The sequence below is a fragment of the Mizuhopecten yessoensis genome, unplaced genomic scaffold (genome assembly GCF_002113885.1).
Source record: "Mizuhopecten yessoensis strain PY_sf001 unplaced genomic scaffold, ASM211388v2 scaffold8009, whole genome shotgun sequence".
NCBI lineage: Eukaryota > Metazoa > Mollusca > Bivalvia > Pectinida > Pectinidae > Mizuhopecten > Mizuhopecten yessoensis.
Genome location: NW_018407333.1, coordinates 165,229 through 171,183, shown reverse-complemented (window position 1 = coordinate 171,183; position 5,955 = coordinate 165,229). Strand labels below are relative to the sequence as shown.

Genomic DNA, 5,955 nt, shown 5'->3' with positions numbered 1-5,955 from the left:
ATTTATGTTAAAAGCTAAATAAATTTAAATTCTTAATATTGGCAAGTGTGCAATTAACTTCTGATGATGAATAATTACTGTTCAATAAGTTTGAATACGGAATTAGAAATCATATAACTTGGTTTCATAGTGCGGTAAGAAGTTGCAGTTGCCTGACGGCCCCTCTCTGAGGGCCCCTTTGTAAACCGTTTCATCTCGCTCGCACCACTTGTGTTTGCTGCCTAATCAGGTGACGTTATCGGCGCTATTTTTAGCCGGGCTTTCCCGAACAATTCAAGTGGTCAAACTGGACATTTGGAACGGACTATGAATATGGGGATAGCGAGGTAACATAAGTGGAAGTGCATACAATACATACATTCATTAAAAAAAAACCGCCTTTTCACGTGATGTCCCTTTAACATATTGTAGTAACGGGTCCATGCGAACACCTAATATCCTTTAAAATTAGGATTTGGTGATTTGATTTGATTTCAATTATATGAATAATTAATACTATTATAATATTTTTCATTTAATCAGGTCTCTTAACAAATTTGAAAGTTTACATTTTTTAAGAATACGGATGTTGCCTTCTTATTTAAGGAAAAAATCAGTCAAACTTTTATGTTTAAAGAATAAAGCCCGCACTTGAGCAAGTCTAAATGTGGTATGCGACAGATGCAGCTAATAGGTGCTGTTGTAAAGGAAGGTAGTCCCTACTTCGCGGGAATCATAAAGTCCCTCAACTTGATAACCGTGTAGTCAACATGAAAGCTGTCGTGCCTATATTAAATGTTAAGTGGATCTACCAACCGCCCCTATCATTCCATGTGAAGACAATCAATACGACTTAACAGCGTCCGTAATTCTACACCCTCTTGGACCCTATACCCGAAAAATGTCAAAATTGAGATTTTGTTCAAATTCTATGTTCCTGGTCCTGGCTCGGGGTGAATTCCAATTTCATTCTTAATTAAACTCAGTGTGAATACTCTCTGTGGCACCCCCTCGACGTGCAACCATTCAAAAATTGGGCACCGCCATCTTTTTTCCCTTTTAATTTTGATATACAATTGTACTTTCGCAGTTCGTCCTGTGCTCAATAATGTCGTATGCCTACATGTTTAAACCTAGTTAATAGGTAATGTACCTGTTATAGTATGATGAGCCGTGACTTGCTGACGTTCAGGAGAATGGGAATACCGGGACCGACACCTCTACCGATTATAGGAAACCTGGTGGGGATCACGCGGGAGGTACAACATTTGGTCACAATTCTGATCCTCTTGCTTAACGTTCTGAAAATGTTCCCTCTTGAAAAATGGGAAAAAGACACATTAAATGATTCGCAATTTTACTTTTTGTAATCGTCAAGTACTGTTATTTTACTAATGCATATCTGTTATACGGTCATTGTAGTGAAAAGTAATGTCGATATATTTGTTCGGTTAGTTCTATGTATTTCAATTAGATGTACTTTATTTGAATATGTTGCTTAATCGTGTTTATTGTATTCTCTTTCTTTTCAGGGTGTTCGTGCTTTTGACACAAATGCAATACGGAAATACGGCAAAGTGTTTGGGTATGTTTTTGTAAAGCTTAGAAATATATTTTCTATTTGCTAATTCGTGACATTATGAAAGACTTAATCGGCTCTTTTCCTATTGTGCTACATTTCTAACATATATGTGCGTTTCGGAATGCTTTAGACAGAGATTCGTTATCTGCTGATATGTAGGACAACAAATGAATGTTAAGATACCAACAGTTAACACATCAGTGTGATTTAACTTTAACGCTGAATGAAAATAGTAAATGTAACATAATATCTAATAAATGCTGTAATACAAAGTACTGAAATAAGATATTTCGACAGGCTAACTCGTTTAATGTTTTCAGATTGATTGGACCATTGATAGGATTAGGAATTTCTGATGACAATTCTTTAAGTATTTTAGAAATCACATTGCAAAAGCAAATTTAAAAAGTTGTTAAATAACGCTTTATTTCTAACGTCGTGGTTTCATCCATTGTATTACCTGTTCCCTCATGCTTGTGTGAACCATTTCAGGTGACACTTGTACATAACAAAATGTCTGTGAAAAAAGCATCTTTAATATACATGTATTTATACATATGTGTGTCTACGAGTTAATAAACCAATTGCAGGCATTATCGTGCACAACTGTTGATAGAACATAATACACAATATATCTGTTAAACCAAATACTAACTGGCCAGAGCTATCGCCTTTAATGGCGGCTTACATATATGTATATTGTATTATTTTGATAATATCTTTTTTGAAAGTCATAACTTGATTGATATTAAATCTACAACAATGTCCGTTTTGTCCAATAAGATAACATATCCTGTTTTTTTCCACATTGATGTACTTGTATCCAGCTTTGAAAGAAAATAAAATGAACTTCTCTTAATACACCCCGTTACAGAATCTTTATATAACTATAAATGTTTTATGGGTCAAAGAAGTAATATAGACGGTAAAATCCCATATAACACTGGATCCTAAAGGAGGTATGTCCGTAGGATACAAATTACTAAAAATAGTATATGGGGCAAAGAAGTTATTCCAACAGTGTGAACAAGTTTAGGTTGTCAAATTTTCGGATGTTTTAAATATACTTTGAAGAAGGACTCTTTGCACATGCCTTATGTTGACGCAAGCACACACTTTTTCATTTGTAGACATTTCGATATGCTGAGTCCGAATCTAGTGGTAGCTGACAAAGATATGCTGAGGGAAATTCTCGTGAAACAGTTTAGTAGTTTTCCCAATAGGAGGGTATGTATGACTGTACCTGTAGGACTTGCACTGCTAAAAGTGCCCCACAATGACATTATTACATCATTTGTTGTATTTCGCAACGATAAACAAAAGAAAATCAAAAAAAAATAAAAAAAATAATCCTATTTACGTTTTTACCATCAACCATTTTTGGATCAAGAAAATCATGAAAATCCTATATCTGAAATATCAAATACAACCATAGTGTATTCAACTGTTTTGACGGTAACATGTCTTGCTGAAGGACACAACCACATTACTCCGTATGAAGGACACATGATGTTGCGATCAGTAAGCAGGAAAGCGACCTTCCGTGTTTAATCAGATATGATATGATCTTGTATATTTCATTGCAAATCAGTATTTAAGAATACATTATTTTTATTCTCAAACTCACCTAGATTTCTGAAAACGCGACGCGAATAGTTACTAATTCGGACGAACGGATTATTTTTCAGACCAATTAGTGTTACAGGTACATTGTTTGAAACTTCATCTGGTATTTAAGATGAAAAAAAGTACGAATGCTCATCGTTTTACTACAATATCCGTAAGCCTTGATCTGAATATACTTCACGAGTGCCGTAATCTTGTTGTGCAACTTTTGCGGCTGTCTGAATATTGTTACGCCAAAATTATAACGCAGCCTAATATAGTTCCTCTGTAAAACAACTTCGGGTTAATGGTGGTATTCTGGACACAGTTTGGTTTACACAATTGTCTTCCTTCTCTGAGTTTCTATGCGCGTTAAACACACACCTCTAGTTATTGAAAGAAGAGTGGACTGTTGTCGCTAAATGATGTCACAACAAATGTTGCTGAATAGATTGCACTAGGTTTAATGCAGTTATTGTTACTTCAGACACTTGATAACTTCAGCGGAGACATGGAATATAGTCTAAGTCCAAAGGAGATCAGTGGAAACACGGAAGGAGTGTTATTTCTCCGACGTTTTCCTCCGGAAAAATGCGCAAGGTAAGAACAAAATCGACAGTAGCTGTCATTTCATCAATTATCTGTGCATCGGGACATATTAATGAGGTAGATGATATTAAGTTGTTTGAAATGTTTTTTGACGTAACAGTCGTCATTGATACTGTTTGGTTTCAGCAATGGTCAAGTGTGATTAATTTCCTTTAAAATGGTGTTATGTCCAAGTTGAGTTATTTAGTTCTACTTTCAAAATATAGATGGCGCCGCTGATCAAGGAAGCGTGTGAAACCCTAGTAAGAACCTGCAGGAACAACATTAAAAGTGGGGACGACGGTCAAGTTGAAATGAGAAGGTATGTTATAATTCAATACTTCACCAGGATAGATACTAATATGTCAAACGTTTATATACTATAAGTATATTGTGTAATGTACATGACAATTGCAGACTACTATATATTTGCACGGATGCATAGGATATTATCTTATTCATATACTGGTAACATTTACTGCAATATTTTTAGTAAAATCAACATATGTAGTTATATGTACATATGAAATGAGTAGCACTACCTTATTTTACTTAATTGAGTTTAATAGGATATAATAAATACCATGAGATATCCATTACAAAGCATAAGACATGCCAGTCATTCAGCTGAACAAAGAATATGTATACATCAAAGCAGATAAAGCAATACGTAACGAGTGTGTCTACGCAGGGTTTTTACATGTATCATCCTATACACTGGACAATACTAATGTTATTGTAAAAGATTCGCGTGACATCACGTGCAGCTCATCATTGTAAATATATAAGCTTAATGGTATTTTCTTTCTTAATGTATGTGGAGCAGGTCTATTTAAGGAAGTATTATTGCTACGACTAGACTTTGTTGTATATTTTGACAGCATGTAAAGTATCAAACGTACTTTCGAACAAGTGTCATGTTTAGGGTTGAAAGTGACATGCGGAAGTGACAAGATATAAAGATTACATTAAATGAAAATGAAACAAATCAGAGAAATAATAATAATAACCGTCCAAAGAAGTGACAAAGTGTAGTAATGACTCAGTGAAGTATCAACAAGATATCAACGTTACTAAATGGCCATGAAAAGATGTAAAACTGACCGGATGTGGTAGTGATAGGGTGTGAAAAGGACAGAATGTGTGAACGTTTAAGTGATGAGGTGTTGTAATGACAAGTTGTGAAAGTGACTGGACGTAAAAGTGACAAAGTATAATAATGACGAGTTGTTAATGTGACCGGACGTAGATGTGACAAGATGTAATACTGTTCAGATGTTAAAGTGACCGGACGTAGAAGTGACAAGGTGAGATACTGACAAGTTGTTATAGTAGAAGGACGTAGAAATGACAAGGTGTGACAATGACAAGTTATTAAAGTGACCGGACGTAGATTTGACAAGGTGTGATACTGTTCAGATGGTAAAATGACAGGACGTATAAGTAACAAGGTGTGATTATGACAAGTTGTTAAAGTAACCGGACGTAGAAGTGACAAGTTGTGATAATGACAAGTTGTTAAAGTGACCGGACGTAGAAGTGACAAAGTGTGATAATGACAAGTTGTTAAAGTGACCGAACGTAATAGTGACAAGTTGTGACAATGACAAGTTGTTAAAGTGACCGGAGGTAGAATTGACAAACTGTGATAATGACAAGTTGTTAAAGGAAGTGACAAGTTGTGATAATGACAATTTGTTAAAGTGACCGGACGTGGAAGTGACAAAGTGTGATAAGTGACAAAGTGTGATATTGACAAGTTGTTAAAGTAACCGGACGTAGAAGTGACAAGGGGTGATTATGACAGGTTGTTAAAGTGACCGGATGTAGAAGTGACAACGTGTGATACTGAAAAGTTGTTAAAGTGACCGGAGGTAGAATTGACAAGCTGTGATAATGACAGGTTGTTAAAGTGACAGAACGTAGAAGTGACAAGGTGTGATTATGACAGGTTGTTAAAGGGACCGAACGTAGAAGTGACAAGTTGTGATAATGACAAGTTGTTAAAATGACCGGAGGTAGAATTGACAAGGTGTGATATTAAGAAGTTGTTAAAGTGACCGGACGTAGAAGTGACAACGTGTGATACTGAAAAGTTGTTAAAGTGACCGGACGTAGAAGTGACAAGGTGTGATAATGACAAGTTTTTAAAGTGACAGGACGTAAAAGCAACGAGGTGTGATATCAACAAGTTGTTAAAA

General features: G+C 35.5%; 1 pseudogene; it reads left to right on the top strand.

Annotated features, from left to right (window-relative positions):
* Positions 1 to 5,955, top strand: part of LOC110454674 — a 20,212-nt pseudogene that overhangs the window by 7,839 nt on the left and 6,418 nt on the right.